Source organism: Lagopus muta, chromosome 10 (assembly GCF_023343835.1).
Source record: "Lagopus muta isolate bLagMut1 chromosome 10, bLagMut1 primary, whole genome shotgun sequence".
Classification (NCBI taxonomy): Eukaryota; Metazoa; Chordata; class Aves; order Galliformes; family Phasianidae; genus Lagopus; species Lagopus muta.
The window spans coordinates 12,503,740-12,522,066 of NC_064442.1; the positions used below are offsets into that span (position 1 = coordinate 12,503,740).

At 39.5% G+C, this 18,327-nt stretch overlaps 1 protein-coding gene across 2 annotated transcripts in view; it reads right to left on the reverse strand.

Annotated features, from left to right (window-relative positions):
* Nucleotides 1-18,327, reverse strand: part of PRTG (protogenin) — an 86,328-nt gene that overhangs the window by 17,843 nt on the left and 50,158 nt on the right. The gene's annotated exons all lie outside the window — the stretch shown is intronic.

The following is an 18,327-nucleotide window of genomic DNA, read 5'->3' on the forward strand; positions in this document are numbered from 1 at the left end:
TGGCCATGTCTGTGGGTTCTCACATTACAGTTTCTGCTCCTCTCTGCTTTGTTAATGATACACCGGCCTTGATCCAAATAAATAAACAGTACAAATAAAAATAAAACACTACAAAGGATTGTAAAAATAAATAAAATACTGCAGAGTTAAGAAGTGGATCTTCAGCTTTTCATAGCTACAAGTTCAAAGCACCACAACAGCTGTGCTACCAGAGCCAGCTTCTGTGCAGCCTACCCCCTGGACATTTGTTAACAAATCTCACCTGTACAACGGATGATTTCCAAAGCAGTAGTGCAAATGAGCTCTTCTGGGTTCAGCTAAACTTTAAAATAGCAGTGATACACATATAATTTTCCCCTCCCTTTGTTACAGCTACTGAAAGTACTTCTTTCCATTAATATTCTAAGGAGGTCTGGACAGATGCTATATAACTGTCCCGGTATCCATAACAGTATCCCTTTTCAAAATACGCTCTCCTTTTTCTCTTTTCACCTGAGATCTGACATGGCCTCTCTCGTGAAATAAACAGGAATGCAGCTCCCTGGTATTTTTTCACCACAAATAGGACTTCTGCTTACATCAGACCGTTAGCTCCCTCTGCAGTCTCCGCATCAGCATTGCAATCAACAAATCTCTAATCCTATACACATAGCAGTGACTTCAGAGTAACGCATTTTGTAAAATGTTTTCATGCTTTTTGTCTTTTTGTGATGTAGTTACTAACATCAGTTTTAATATCACTGGATACATTTTACATTTAGATTTATTTTAAAATACTATTTTATCGAAATCTAAGTACAAGTGGTAATAAAAAAGGGGATAAAAGGGGATCTTAAAACTGGATTTACTCCTTTGATGTTTTTAATGTTAACAGGAGAATAAGCAAGAAAAGCCTATTCCCATTTTTCAAATAAACTTCCATGTTACAAGAAAACAATATAAATAGAAATATGTCATTTAAAAAAAAAAACTAGAGTAAAATTGTCATTTGCTTTTTACTTTCTTTTCAGATTATAATGTCAGTCTAACAGTAGATAAAGTCATTTACTCCAGGTCAACAAAATCACAATCACATAGAAGAAAACCAGAATTATATACCTCTTTAGGCTTCCTACTTAACCTGTGGTAGGAATGCATGTATTTACCACATAACTGAGGGCAGCAGAGGGGCCATCTGACAAAACTGTATCTGGCATGGAAGTGTGGATGAAGCAAAGGGGTGGCATTGAATTTCTCCATGTAGAAAAAATGGCACCCCCTGACATTCGTCAACACCTGCTGAACATTTATGGAGACCAAACAGCAGACATGAGCACAGTGAGGCAGTGGGTGCTGTGTTTCAGCAGTGGGGACAGCGATGTGAAAGACAAACCAAGTTCCGGATTGCTACGCACAATTGTTACACTGAGAAATGAAGAGCATCTACATCAGCTCATCCGCACAAATCAGCAGATTACCACCAGAGAACTACCTGTGAAGACGAATGTCAGATTTAATGCATTAGAAACAAGGGTGACGTGGTTGGAATATTGCAAAGTTTGTGCCAGATGGGTCCCACAGATGCTATGCAGGAGTATGCAAGTTTGTCAGGACAAATATGAGGCTCAAGGTGACAGTTTTCTGGATTGCATCATTACCAGTGACAAGATGCGGTGTCACCACTACAAGCTGGAGTCAAAACAGCAGTCTGGAAAATGGCAACACATGAGCTGGCCATTGAAGAAAAAGTTCAAGACACAGCCATCAGCAGGTAAAGTGACGTGCACTGTCTTTCAGGACAGGAAAGGGGTGATTCTTCTTGATTTCTTGGAACCTGGTCAAGACATCAGCTCTTATCATTTCATCAGGATGACGACTAAGCTGAAAGCTCAAACTTACAGAGTCAGGCCAGAGAAAGGGATAACTTTCCTCCTGTAACACAGTAACACCAGGTCCCGTATCAGTTTGAAGACTGTGGAGCACGTCGCCAGTCTTGGCTAGGCTTCCCTACCGCACCCACTGTGCAGTCCAGGTTTGGTACCTTTTGACTACCATCTGTTCAGGCCAATGAAAAGTGGACTGTGTGGGCAACAACAACAACAACTTCCTAGCATCAACACCGTCATAAAAGCTGTGGAACAGTGGGTCACCTCCGCTGGTGCAGATTTTCATGATTGCAGCATGCAGGCTCTTGTTCATCGCTGGCAAAAATGCACAGCTAATGGCGCTGACTGCGTTGTAAAACAGTATTTTGTGGTTGAGAATTTTCTCTATCAAATAGTGTTATTGTGCTCTTTGTAGCTGTTATAATTTCCAGGGAAATAAGTAGAAGGCATTACTTTTGGAGCAACCCATGCAATAATCTACTTTCCCATCCGTTCGCAGAAGAAACTTCAGCTCCAGTACTATTTAGCAGATCCCTGAAGAGATTCCATGTCGACAGGTGGCATCCAACCAGCCCAGGGTCACACAGTCTGTACCTTTTTCTCTACAAGTTCCTGCAGCAGAGACCCCTGCTGCATTTCCGCAAGAGGCGAGATGACAGACACAGCAATTTATCATCCTGCTGAGCACCTTCAAAAACGCTATGCCTTTTGAAAGTGGTCACCCAGAACTGATCGTCTTCACTGTGAAGTGAAGAATAGCTGAGGTCTGGTGCCCTGCTGAGCTGAATGAGGAGTCTGTGAGGTCTGTTTATCCTCACTGCTTTTTTTTTCTTTTTTAACCTGAATTCCTCATTAACGCTTGACTGGGGAGAAGAAAAATGGGAAATGGAAAAAAGGGGAAATTTTAACTCCCACAGAAAAAAAAAAAGAATTAAAATGTTTTCAAGAAAAAAAAAGCACATTTTTGAATCAGTGGATTCTTATTTATTTTTTACTAATGCCACACATTTTAAGAAAAGCCCAACACTGAACACCAACTCATCTTACTTTTGTGTAGTGCAAGAAGATTCAAAAAGAATTATCTTCATAAAGAAGAACTTGTTTTAAAAAAATGAAGTCTTTCAGCTAGCCTGTGGCATCTAAAATCCAAGGTTATTTCCACTTCTTACACAGTACATCACGGCTCAGCTGGCAGCAAGACCAGTTTAATCCAAAAGTGATGTGCCACAATTTTTAAGCTGTCATACTTTACTGTTTCTATGGCTGAAAAAATAATCTGCTTGTATCTGTAACTGAAACAGTAACTGAGCTGGGCTGCATTAGGAAGCAGCCAAGTAGAGCCTACAGCAAACAGAAGAGGAGCCTACAAAAGAATTCTAAAACAGCATATCAAGCAGCTGATACAAAACTTGCTTCGCAGATCACATGCATAACATTAGTGAAGACCAAACCATCTGCTAAGATGTTCCTCCCTGTTGATCATAGCTTCACTATGTGCAAAATGAGATAACTAATAGCCAAAAGTCTACCTCAAGTTCCAAGAAATAGTTGTGTACAATATGTTTTATGGAAAATACTTTTTGTATGAAGTAGCTTCTGTTTTGAATGTTATTAACAACTGCTAGTTTTCTTCACAGGCTCATGATGTGATTTACTCCTTATCAGCAATCCCCAAAAAGCTTGGCACAAACACTTCCACCTGGCAATTCATCAACTGGATCAAACATTCAAAGCCAGACACATCCTTAGAGAGCAAACAAACTTCAGAAGGTTCCTCCTTTTCAACCAACACAGGTATCCTAACAGCTTACACATACATCATTGATAAAAGTCTGCAGATGGCGTGGCCACCTATGGGGCTGACAGTCTCAAATTCACCATGTGCCATCCATGTACATCACACAGCAACAGGAGGCTGAGCTCAGAAGTCAGGGAAGTGAACACCGAGGCCATCATTCATGCTCATAACGGACCCAGAAGTAACACTTCCTTCTACAGATGATCACTGCTACTGAGGAACAAAACAGGCACAGTGATTCTCACCAGCCATCCAACACAAAATTCAATTCGAGTGAAACAAATGAAGGAATAAATAAAAGCCCCTCACATTAAGATTTCACCTCTGCGTCTTCAACATGCTTACACAAACAGCCTGGTAACACGGAGCCATTTCATTTAATTCTCTTGCATTTGCAATTGTCAGCATTTGTGCAGTGGCTGAACGGTTGTTCCCAGAGCTGAGGAGAACAGGAGCAATTCTGTAGTCTATTTAGTGGCTGGATGATGTTTAGTTAATTTGTCCTGCTGAAAGTGTTTGTTTTGCTTATTTGTTTCTGTTTTGTTTTGAATGCTGCTGGCTATATTAAGTTGCTGTAAAATTGTCACAGAACCTACAGCCTTTTTACAGGCATTTTTATTGTTATTACTGAAATCAGCTGGTGAAAAGGACACAAAAACAGCACTGTTTGTACACATCAAGAGGCCAACACTGACGCCAGTATAAACATACTAGAGTTCATAGACTTCATTACAGGAATGCCTCTGAAGTACACAGAGACTGTATTTAAAAGACATTGGAGACTGGATGTGACAGCTTCGCACAGCACAGTAAGATCTGCCTTGTCTCCTGCTTCATATAATCAAAACCTGTCAGTATTTAGAACACATGAATAATAAGATCAGCCATGTATCTTTGGAAATAATAACCCTAGAGGAATTGGAAAAAGCTAAATATGCCTTATGATGATTAATTAAAAAACATCAAAATAGATATAGTCCCAAACATCACTGCTTTATTTTATTTATTTTTTTTAATGTAGGAGCAGCCTCATTTTCCTACAGCAGTGTTTGTAGCTAGCTCACTGCTCCCTAGTGCTGCTCCTCTGGAATCCTGTATCCCATTGTTCACTCTCCCATAAAAATCTGCAGGCTTAGCCCTGATACTTCTTTCAGCAGAAGGACACACGGGGGAGCCTTCCTGTTTTGCAAATCCATGGACTGGTTCTACACCTACAGTAGAACTACGGCAAAGCTAAGACTGCAAGCATGAGTGAAAATACACTGAACTAGCATTTAAAACAGATTGTGACTTGGAGAAAAACAAACATTACAGTAGCTGAGGTCTGGCAGAGTTTGAATGACACCTCTATTTCCTTGTACTGTATCACTGAGATTTGATCCTAGATATTATGCTTAGTATCTTGGAGAGCAGATAGGAAATTCAGAGTGGTTATGTGTGTTAGTGCTGTGAAAATAGTTCCAGCAAGACAAATATTACAGTGAACTCAGAACAAGTCATTTCATTTCCTATGATTGAGGGAGCTTCAGTTGCAGTAAATTGATAGAAGCTGCAAAAACATCATGAAGAACTGAAATTTAATTTCATTGTGTTTCTGTTGCTCTACAGCAACAGATGTAGAGAATGTTATATTGCATGTACACGTTATATATGCATGTTATATTGCAACACATCAGTTATTTACTATTTACTTCTGCCGTTAGCCTGGCTGCTATGTAACATTTATTTCATTTTTTTCAGTAAGTTGAAGTTGCTACTATAAAGCAGCACTCACAAGTATTCATATGCATTTTTTTCCTCATTTTCCTTCCCAAAACTTAAAATTTTAGTATGTCCCAATTATATTCCTATTTATCAGTTAGACACATTTTAAGCATATATAACCAATTTCCAAAGTTTCGGGAAATACAAATGGCCTAATAAACAGTTGTAGGTAAAAGCAACTACAAGTAAGAGATACAGCACCTCCTCACGCCAGAACTAGTTTTAGTCTATGTAGGTGTATTAAATTCCATGCAATTCCACAAATAAGGGGAATTTAGTTCTTCCAAAATAATGACACAAACACACTTAAAAACAAACAAACAAAGGCAATAAATGGTTCTTCTATTAACCCTTACTGGCCTCTGAAATATGAAAACCTAGGTTTGCTAAGAAGACCACTAGAGCAGCTAGAATTATTTGTAGGAAAAGGGAAAAAAGGTCCTCTGTTTGGAAGACATTTGCCTAATGACAAAGGTGAGGGGAGAGGAAGGAACGTCTCTCTCCAACCAATGTTTCAGTTCCATCTGGTAGAGTCATATCTCATTACTGCCAGATGGTGTCCTCATGCACTTCCAATGAACACAGCTGGAAAAACCAGAGGTATCAAAGATTAAATGCCTGTATTAGCAGTTAAATAACTGAAAGAAGAAAAATGTGCTTCTAATCACTTTGCAGCTGGTGAAATACTTTTTTTTTAATGCAACTACCTCATTCTGAAGTTATCAAGTCTGTACAGACCAAACTTTTAGTGAAAGTCACTAAGAACAATAAAGTCACTTCCATATTCACAGTGCAACAAAAACATCCATTCTCAAGACATTCTATTGTATAATTAAACCTCTCTCAGCTTAAAGGACACTAAGAAAACAACCAATCAAAAATCCTAATCCATATATATAATTCCATCCTCTCTCCTCAAAATAACACAGAAAGATGTAGTGCTGAATACATTTTACCATTATCTTCAAGTAGGTTCTCTGCAGAAGACCAAACTGTGCCTATGCCATTCAGATTTTCATAGTTTGTTTTCATACAGTTCTTCCATTCCAAATAAATCTATGGCAGTAAAGACAGGTATAAAACATGAAACAGCAGGTTCCATCACTACACTGACAGAGACAGCTCTGTAACACTCTTGATTTAGAAGCATTCATTTGGAATTCCACATTAGCTTCACGTGTATGTACTGTTACCCAAAACATGTCTGGTGTGTACAAACAGCCAAAATTTTGGCGTTCTGGCAAATGCTTCATAGAAAGCATCTGTTTACAGGTTAGTTAGTCAAGGTTACAAGAGAGTGCAATACTGCAACCCCTAAAAGCCCTGTCATTGTTTCCTTCAGCTGCTGCATGTTTGTGAAGCTCCGAAGGCCTTGAAAGGAGCCAGAGCAGAGCCAACAGGTCAGGGCTAGATAAAATTAAGAAAGAATCCGAGGTCAGACCATGAAAGAACCCCACCACCACCCTCACCCCCCCTTTTCAACCCTCCAGAACAGCGAGTCCACCTCCAGGAACCTTTCATTCAATCCTGATAAGAAGAGACAGCAATCCACAATCTGGATTTCAGACTTTTAAAATCCTTTTTGGGGAGAGGAAAAGATAAGGAAGCCCAAAGAAAATGGATGTTTTACTGCCATTTACTGTTGACTCATTAAGCCTAGATACTGAGCGCACTTTCATACCTTGCTTTGAACATCCCCGTTCTCAGCACTTTAAAAGCAAAATACCGACACAAACAGAAGTATTTGGGGCTTTGCTCTTGTTTCCAAAAGAATTAGGACTGCATAGGATTTCTAGGAAGAAGAGTTGAGCTTCGTGCTTCATGTCCTGAGTTGGGTTTAGTAAGTAGAAACCTAGAAACAATCACTTAAGCCACATTCAGTATGGTGGTTCTAACAGCTGGGGAAGGCAAATATTTTTGTTTTATACATATAGGCAACATTTTAAATATTATCTTCTTCCTTTCAGTCTAAACTACCAAAACAGCACTTTACCAGGCAGGCTGAAAAAAAAAAAAAAAAAAGGTTGTTCTAAGGACAAAACCTCTGTGGCCAAATGTCCATTTTTAATTTAATCTTTTGTGCTGCTGGATTTTTTGTGCAACCCACAGGTCCATTGTTGGGTAGTGGTCCGGCTGGATAGCTCATTGGTCTGGCTTTCCAGGGTGACTGCGCTGCCCCCAAGCCCATCCCTCCAACACAATAAACTCCAGATAATTATTCAAAGAAGAGGCCAGCAGCATGGGCTGCTCTGACATCAGGTCATGGCCTTTGACATCGAATCTGGGGCTAGCCAAAGTCTGCTCCAAGCAACAGAGGTCCAGGGGAATTATTAAGGGGGAAGGGTGGGAAAGGAAGAACGCTGGGAAATACTATCCTTAAAAATGTACTTTTGAAGCAAAGTAATGTAAATACAGCAGAAACTTATTAGGAAAATAAGCAAATACATTTCAAATATACTAGTCAAAAGGAACAGGGAGAAGCACATCAACTTCAACAAAAATGTAAAGCTAAGAAGCAGAAGGATTCAGGTCTGATTCCCTCAAGATATTCAACACTGAATTTTTTGTGTATGTGTACGTGTATGTGTATATAAAGCCCTTTTTCCTTTGCTCAGGTATATATAATGAAGAAAATCAAATTTAGCAATCCTGTTCCATTAGGGTTTTTACAGTCTTGTCCAGGCTCTGGATATGTAATTTCTAAGCACCAGAGGTTGAAATTTCATTTCATCCCACACTGTAAGTATTAACATTTTCATATTAACGTAGTTTCTGAGAAGACAAAAACCACCAACATCATACATCTCATACAGCTTGCTCTTCAATCTAAAGGTAATTTTAAACAGTTAGAACAAAGACTGCCTGTGATACTCGTGTTTTCCTTTGCAAACCAAATAACTGAAGAGGAAACTAAGCAATTTGTTCTTTGTACAACATCGCAAAGGTTTATTTTGGTAGAAAGCAGAACATATGACATACATGAATTGATCTAGCTAAACGGTCTGGCTTTAGATGGCTCTCGCTTATTTGTCTAGATCTGAAAAGGGTCTGTATCCCTTTTGTAGCTCTGCGCTGTCCCCTGTGAGGGCCCCACGACAAACAACACCTCGCACCCCCTTGCAGTAAAAACATCACCTCTCCCTCTGCTCACAATCAGCAATAGCAGCTTTATACAAAAAAGCACGAAGGGAGGAGGGCTAGAGGGGCAGGATGAATTCCCAGCACACGATGTTTTGGCCTTTTAGGAATGACAGAAGCAACAGAAATATGCAAATGTCTCCAATACGTTTAAAAGAAGTTAAGCAAATCTTCACGGACTTTGAATTTGCTCCATTTTCTTACAGGCCATACAGCGTTACTACTGTGCCTGCAGTTTTTGATCAGGCCCCGTGCTTCTCTCATGCTTTAGAGATCTGTTAAATTGCACAAGCAAAAAGCTCTCTTCCAATATTATTGTAACAACACACTCTAAAACTAGCAGACACCCTTATGTTAACTAGCCTGGCTCACCATTTTCAAAGTGAGCCCTCAAAAGCTAACTTGAAAGCAATACCAGAGGCCTGGACAAACACCTAATTTTGATCTTTTGTGCTCGTCTTTTCTTCTAAGAGACCCTTTCTTTTGTTACTGCCCAGTGGAAAGCACATAGCTCATTGGTCCTGCTTTGAAAGATGAGAGCACTGCCCCTCAGTCCACCCCTCGGAGCACAATCACTTTAATGGAATTATGTAGAGAGGCCATCTCTGGAAGAAGAAAGGCAGGGAGGGGGGCAGGGAAACAGTGTCCGAAAGAGCCAGCAGGACCTTCAGTACAGACATTTACCACGCCAGATACGTCCACCAAGAATTCACACAGTGGTGCAAATAGGATGTGCTTCCCTATACAACAGGTACCCCTACATACAGTGACCAACCTGTACATGACCAACACAAGATAAGGAGGTGAATGCTACAGAATTTGAATTTAAAACATTATTATAACCCTGCTACAAGCACTCCTCAAAAAGGGATGTGCTGTAAATAGTCCTTTTTTTTTTTTTTCCATAGTAGGAGACTGAAAAGATGATCTCCCCCCAGTGAAGCCCAGCCTTTGTGGGCTGCAGATGGGAAAGAAGTGTTGACAATTTATGCGGTCTTTACACTACAAGGAATGCTTCCTGAAAATGCATCCAAATACAAAGCGGCAAGTTTGGTTTAACAATTGTTTAGAGACCAAGCACTATAATAAGCTTTCACTGATTGCCTGACATCCAGCATCACCTTACAAACAACACATTTTTACACAACAACAAAGGCAATCTATTCACAGCAGCAAAACTTTCCCCTGAAGCTATGAAATAAATTTTCTTACAGAACCAACATTTTCTGCTGGTCTGTCATGGACTCCCCATGCCATTTTGACCCTTCTGTGCAGCAAAATGAAAACACTATCTATCATTACTTGCACCACAGTGACTTCCTAGGAGGGGCACAGTTTAGATTGCAAAAACATCTGTGGTCTGGTGATTCATCTCAGATCTCAAGTTTTAGGAGTTGTGCTGCAGCAAGCATGTCTGCAAGATGCAGAATTTTCAGGTATGGTAATTAACCATTGGTCTGCAGCTCTCCTCCTTGTGAGGAGGAAGAGGAAACAAGGAACTACACAAAAACATTCTCAAATTGCTATATGTAAAGCAAGTCAGCCATAAAAAAAATACAAGCAGTTAGTTAAACAAAAAATTTGTTCAAGTAGAACTACCATGATATTTGCATTATGGCAAATATTATCCCCTACACAGCTCTCTACATCACTAGAGCTCAAACTGCAGTGAGAAGTTCTGTTTTTGCAGATGTCAAGGGCCCAGCACACTCCCTGAGCACTCCTTTATGTGTCACACAGCACGGTGGTGTGGATCTCACACAGATGACAGCTCATCTCTACTTTGTGCATGCAGGCTTACCAACATGCACATGTATCAATACTGAGTTATTATAAAGACACTTAGCAGATGTAAATAAAGTAACTGCTTAATGAAACTTACTAAAATTTGCTGAGTAGCAGGGGACAGGGACAAGTGAACCTTGAAGGCTGACAAGTCTTAGAGTGAATTTGCTAAACTGATGAATTTGTTGTAGACCAACTATCTGGTAAACGTTTACAGGTTCTAACAAGGCAGCGTGCACACTTCATTTGCTGCAGTTATATCCTGCTGCATTAAACCTGGCTTAAGAAGCAGGCTGGCATCAAAATTCCCTCATCCACTACTGTTAATACAAAGTATTCATTGCATTTTCCAATTATGTAGATTAATAAACCAGGAAACCAGTGGCATATCTAAAATTACTCGTAAAGAGTTTAATTCAAATGCCTTATCCCAGCAGGTAACTCCACATGGCATGAGGACACATGGCTCTGCTTCCTTGGCCATGAAATGCACTGCAGCACTTCCCTCCATACATGAACAAGTCTGCTACTTTCCCCCCATTATCTTAGCTGCCTCATCTTCTACAGTCTCTCTCACTGGTTGCACGTCTTTGACATTTAACAAGGCTATTCATTTTAATTACATTTAGATTATGCTGAACGACCTCCCTAGTGGTTTGGCACAGCAGGGTTATTTTTAGCCTTCACATTTTCATGCAGGGACATCTCGATCTCCTACAACATGCCCTAAAGAAAATTTCCATTTCCTACAGAGTCCTTGGCTCCAGCACGCACTGCTGTTTATATTCAATGGCACAGAGGTGTGAGCTATTCATAAGGAGTTTTGTGGGAGGAATTTGCATATAAAAATTTATTAGAAGAATACAGTAAGTGACAGCTCATTACCAGGCAATGAAGCTTGATACACCATGTACTTATATTCCTTCCTGAATGACTTCAGCAAGTGTAAATGTACAAATGCTCATCTAGAAGGCCAGGATATTTAGCCTCTCTCTAAGAATTACACTAACATTTCATTTCCGTGCCGATTCCAGCTAAAAACATATTCCTGTGACATCTTGTTCTCATGTTATTCCAGGCCAGGCTCTTTTAAAATAATTCACCAGGATTACTAAGTCTATATTAGCAGCAGCAGCTGTGCAAGTTGATGTTGCTTTTAGTTAAATAGATGTTGGACGGTTTATTTGAAGACTATTTAATTAAGACCAAACCTCTGGAACAGTCTTGAGAGCTCCACAGATTGCCCTTGCAAGTAGAGTAGAAGGGGTCATCCTGCTTGTGCACATTTTGAATTTGGCCACTATATTTTCAGAAGTTTGAATCTTTTCCTCAAGAGCAATTTTTCTGAGCTGTTTGCTCCTCTTACAAAATGTTGTTTGCTGTCCATAGTGAGAAACATTTGAAGGAGAAGAACAGCCTGAAAGATTTCAGACCTCCTGACATTCTAAAGAGGAAAAAAAATGTATTTTTTCCCCCACCTGGAAATGGATTATAAAATGTTTTAATGTCAGTACTACTTGCTATAGGTAGATACTACTGTACTCCAAAGGATGCTCAGGGTAGCACAGAATAGCAATAACAACGTGCAAAACTAAACCACATCTTCATAGACTCTGGAACAGAATTTCACAGACTGCCCCTTTTTCCAAGGATGTTTAAAGTACTTTCCCTAATTTATACCAATAGGAATTTGGTGTAGCTTATTTTTTTCCTTTATAACGTTGGGTTTTTTTTCCCCAAACAAAACCACTTCTTGTGGGAAGCAGTGCCGCTGTCAAAATGTTTCACCACAGACCAGCTGTAATTTCAATCTTTCACCATATCTGCTGTATTTTTCAATTTTTACATTAGTTTTGTGAAGAACAAGCATTGAATACTTGTCAAACATTGCATTAACAAGCTGAAATGTAGCAAATGAGAGACTGGGAGATTGGTCACAAACAAGGTTATTTCAGTTATCTTTCCTAGCCTTTTCAAGATTGCAATCCAAGCTATATTACTATCTTGATTGAAAAAGCAAGAGCAAAATGATCCCTGTGCAATTCCTCTGCATTTGAAGTTTATACAACATTTAGAAAACAGAAAATAGTCTGACCGATTGACTACTTCAGTAAAATAAACACTAAGCTACTTAACTCTTAGCTAGCTTTCTGCTTTGGTATAATTAAAAGGTTTCCCCATTATGAATTTAGTTTTATAAATGCTAAGCTGAGCCTGAGGTTCCACGAGCATTTTAAACCAGCATCAGCCAACACCACTGCTGAAGCAAGGCAGCCTGTTTCCCCTGCCCGTTCAGCCACATGTTCCTGTCACAGCCTCCCTGGGCTGAGTTATTTTTTAAGCATGGCAACTTCCCACCTGTCCTCATGCAACTGCACAAATGGTAGGAGAAGCGCAGAGTGCAGCAGTGCAGACAGGTACACAAGGAACAAAGGTATTTTCTTCCTAAACAGTTTTCAATACCTTCATGCTCCCAATTGCATTCCGACAGGCTCAGAACTAAGTGACTTCCCACTGTGACAAAGCAAGCCACTGGCAAAACCAAGGTGCCATTCCCAGCTGCAGCAAGCTGCCTGGGATACAGCACAGTCATCAGGAATCTGTTTCATCTTATGCTGCTTGGTGAAATTGTGAACCCCGCGCACACCCACACAAAACCACCAGGCGGAAATAGATGTCATGAATTTATTAGTAAAGGACATTTCCCTCAAGGGGGAGCTGTTATCCAACAGACTAAATGCAAAGCTGGAAATCTGGAAGTACGGCTCAGTCCTGTCACTGGTTTCAGGAATACTGTGTCACATTCATATTTAAAGCATCAGTACCTGAGCCAACTCCACAAAAACGGCCCTTCTCTTCCTCGAGTTTCAGCACAAATAACTGGCAGGCAGTGCTACAGTTATGGGCTTTCTAAGGCACGTGGCTGTCACTGCTAAGGCTCTAGGACTGATGGAAACTAGAGAAGTTAGAGGCAAGCAAGGAGCAGGAAAGCAAAGGCCAAAAGGCATGAATGAAGAAAAAGCCTAGCTTAGGCCAAAAATTATCATGAAAGTAAAATGGGCAAATGGACATAGCTGCACAACGCTCACCCATCTGCCTCTCTTCCCCCACATACATCCTCCTCCCTTCAGCCCTACTGCTCCTCAATATTTCCAGTTCTGCCCATTTCCACTGTTCTGGGATCTGGTGTCACACTCCATTTTCACGATGTATTTCTATACAATAACTTATGTCTGCTCCTCTGTCTGAATACAAATGTGACAGATGCACAAGGACCCAGTGCATGCATAACTGCATGCATGCAACAGGCAGAAAACTCAAGTCTTTAACTGATCTACCAACTTGGATCAATGAATATTTCCCTGTCACAGCTTCTACAAACATGCAGCAACAAGCATCTTTATTTTGTAATACGCAGTTTGAGGCAAGGTACAGTATTAAGAATGACAGAAATACTGCAGAATTGAGTATAAACGCTGAAATACACTTGTAATACATCAGTTATGTCCACTAAACCTTTTTCCCAGACGCAAAAACATCAGTGGTTTGGGAGAGAAGTGTCACAGCAAAAGCTGCTTCTTCCAACACAAGGCTGCTTTTTCTCCCCCTCCCACACACTCTCCCTTCATTTGCCACAAAAGAGCAACTCTCAACAGCCTGAAAAAAACATTGGCTTTTTCACAATTGCATCATCTCCCAAAATAGAGAAATATTTCTATTAGCAGTAATGCTTTCATGGTAAATATCCTCTAGCTGAGGTGTTTCTCTGGGCAGAAAAGTTATCACAAAGCGTAGCTCAGCCCTAGAAGCACATTTCTCACTAATAATGAATTCATAAGGAAACTCCACCATTTATCAAAAGCAGTGACACAGCCCCTCCCCCCACCCCCCCCCCAAAAAAAAAGTTAAAGGAAAAGGAAAAAAAAGCACAGGAGAAATTAATGTTAACATTTTGATCACAACATCTGGATTTCTGTTAAACAAAGGAAGAAAACAATAAAAAAACACGGGGGGAAAAATGAAGAAATGTAACTAGCCCTGCACAGCAAATGTTTTCTTCTGTCCACTCTGAAGTCTCTTTCATGTGCTAACACTGGCATTTTTTTAAACTCTTCCCCTTTGACTTACTCAGACCTTTAAGGACCTCACACATCTAATGGTTCCTCACATTCACCAAGAACAATCAAGAGAGGTCTGGGGGTTGACATGCAGTATGATTAATGGACAATGTTGATTTAATTTCCTATAACAGGAGTTTTCTCTAAGCCTTCTCCAAGGAGCATTTTCTTTGCAATCCAGGACTTAAGTATTTTACTAATGAAGTCCAATAAGCAGCAAATTAAATAATGCTGTCTCTCAGAGACAAATCCTCGCACTTCAGAAATAGAAATCAAAAAAGGTTGCAAAACCAACATGCACCATTTTTGCTTGTTTCTGTCCGCTGTGTTTGATTTATTTTTGTTGCTGCTGTTTTGTTGTTGGTTTCCATTTGTCTGTTTTTAAGAAAGATACATGAGAAACTATCTGGTTCTGTGTGCCATTTTACCTGCTTTCTCTTTTTTCCCTTTAAAACTGTGTTTTCCAATCATAAAAATTAAATATGACATAGATAAATATAGATATATAGATTTATATAGGTGCATATCTATATAAATATAGATAAATCAGTCTTTATTTACTGGTAACTTTCACAACGTGGCTGTTAAAATGTTATTATGGACTGGTTGTAATACCTGAAGCTCTTCAAAATTAACTCAGGGTTTTTCTGAGGATTTTTCTTTACATCAAAAAAATTGTAAATATTTTCAGTAGTGATCAATATGCCCTTCTCATGAAGTAAATATCAACCTTCAGCTCCAGCAAAACAACAATGAAACGCTATTTGAATACATCCCAACTGTTAATGAACACGACCCAATTTCCCAACTCAATTCCCACACAGGGTTAGCTTTAAATGGTGGAATTTCTACCCTGAGAACACAGAACAGCAGAGAGCATTTCCTGCAAAATTCTGATCATTTTACCATTTTAAGTTTAAATGCTTCCAACAAGACACAGTTTGCTGCACTAGAGGTGGGCAGGTTATCTTGACAGAACATAAACAACCCCCATTCCTATTTTCAGTGCTTTGCACTGCACCTTTGATTCCACTTCTTGGAGCTGCAACGCAATTAGTCTGATGTCCCAAGAGAAAAACACTGCATCCAACTCAGATATGGAGGCAGCTGATAAAGAGATAGAAAGCCTTCCCCAAAACCAGGCAGAAATTCTCTGTGCTACTGGAGTGGGCCCTTGGAACACAATCTCAACCACTGCCTTAGTAAAGCCTGTATAATGATGCTTTTAATCTATAAAATTGTTAAAGAAACTTCCTTCACCTAGGTAACTACCAGTGTCTCTCTGGAGAGCCAGGCTTAACTGTTCTTAACACTCTATTTTGAAGTACAGTACATTCAATCTCATTCTGCACTCTTCCCTTCCCCTGTCCCTCACCTTTAAAGTGCAACTGCTGTGCAAAGTTAACATGGATTACTGCAAAAGTCAAGACGTGGTTACATGAGAACGCCAGGACCATCTTCCAAGACAAATGATTCAAACTGCAGTAGTTCAGGGAGCACTTTCAAGAAAGTTACATAAAGAAAAAAAAAGCCACGCAATCTTTCCAGCACAGAATCTACCTCTTTCTGAAAGACCTTAACTAAGAGAGACCTTACTTGTCTGCTCACATGGACAAATAATTCTCCATTTGCTTTAGAACAATGTAATGACTCTGAATTTAACTCACAGAAGACCAGAGATTCCCCTTACTCAGCGCTTGTCATGTTTTGTCACAGGTGACATTTCAATCAACACCAAAACAGTTATCCTGCTAATACAGACGCTGCAGATTTCAGTATTTGGCACCTATTAAATTGTCTGCTGGCTGAATCAGAAAGCTATTGAGAGGTTTGGTGCTGTAATTTAAGACTGACAAATACACCAAACATTAATTAAAGCCTTCCATTACAATAAATTGTGAAAATAACATTTACTTTCAAAAACAACAGCACTGGCAGATTTACTTACAATGCCATTTAAAAACCAAAAAGAACCAATAAATAAAATTTATTTAACAAAGGTTGTACTGTGAGAAAGAATGTTATAATCAAAGTAATCTTTTTATTTGAGAACTAAAATTCAACTGAAAATACATAATTATGAGACAAATTTTGTGATAGAGCACAATGCAAGAGAACTGTAACTACGGAACTACTCAGGAAGGGAGGCCCTGCATTTTTACAGAGGTGGCACTTGAACTGCACAGTATGTGTGCACTGTTAGCAACTGATACTTAACTGGTCTCTCTGGAGTAAAAAACAAGCTGATGTTTATCTAGGATTCCCATTTTGTTGTACGTACAAGTGAGAGCTAGAGACACCATTGCTGTAATGGATGCCATGCCAATAAGCCCTGACAAAAGGACACACGATTAAAGGCAAGCTTCAATTTTGCTTGGTAAAAATTCAATTTATAACCTGAGTGAATTGATTTTTCATCCAAACGGAGCAGTTTAGTATTTTAATTTCACAAGGGAGGGACAAAGTTGAGGGGTTGGGTCAGTCTGCAAATCAGTTTGTCCAGTCTCCTATCAGTGCGTTTGCACTGTCCAACCTCCTGATATTCCCCACTCGCTTGCCCTGCTTCACATGAAGCTGTAACAGTGGACCAACAATTGCTTCACCAAAAAGCACAGCACAAAACAAAAATTCCATTTCTTCTCTGCTCCTGCCACCCAGCCAAGGTTCTGTGCATTCAGCAACAATAAATCTGATCAGGAAAGAAATGCTACAAATATGCCCAGAGGAATTACCAGCACTGTCCTACACTTGAAACAAAACATAATGCAGCAGCTTGTAAACTCCAATCACAGAACTGGAAAAAAAATATCTGATCTCCATATACACTTACAGCCTGTACCACATAGTATGGCTCTATAAAAAAGGGACAAAAACTCTTCAAAGCAGCACTTGCTTTGATATTCTGCAAGTAAAAAGAAAAGATGCAATGTAGCAAAGCCCCCTTCCTTGCCTCTTTTAATCATAAGAGTTTCACCCCCTTCCTTATAAATTCAGGAAAAGAAAACAGGGAAAAAATGATAAGCAGATATGCCATGTGTGCATTTAGAAGACAAAATCATTAAAAGTGGTGACAGGTCTACCCTTTATGATTATGAAGCAAGGAATGTCTCTCTCTCATTTATTGACATGCAGTAGAAGCACATCATCACACCAGGACTAGCCCAAGAGCTTGGGATTGTTAAATACAAATATACATAAATCGCCATGTCTGCCAAAGAGTAAGAGGTCACAGACGGGAAAAGGCTGCTTTTAAACATGCCCAGTCTGCTTCTAGGGCTTTTGCTTTTATTCCTGTGCAATTCAGCCAATTCCTCCTCCCCTCGCCCAGCAAATCCTTCATGTTTTAACTGATAAGTAGTAGTAGCAAGTCTGTTACATACAATCAGGAGAACTGACAGATAAGAGGTTTAGTTTAAGGATGTAATCAGCATGAGTAAACACTCAACTGACCCAGCTGTAAACAGTAGTAATAAATGATAATATTTGTCCTGGTCACCTACTGAGCTATTAGAAACTTTTCACAACACAGCAGTGTAAATACTGGTTCCAGTATGTACAGCACACAGTACCATCATCCAGCACTATGAGCAAAAAAAATTGTAGTAGTTGTACTGTATTAAGAACTATTGTCATTATTGATTTTATCTTTTTTTTTTTTTTTTTTTTTTTTTTTACAGGCAGCTATAGCTTGTTTAAATCAAAATTTCACAGTGAATGTCTGGCTCAACATAAAGTTGTTTAAGCAAAAATACAGGAGTTCTGCAGTACTGGGTTCTACTTCATCAACTAGAATTTGGAAATAGTTAAATGTGAAATAAGAATTAAAAAAAATAAAAGAATAAAAATGAAAAACATACTG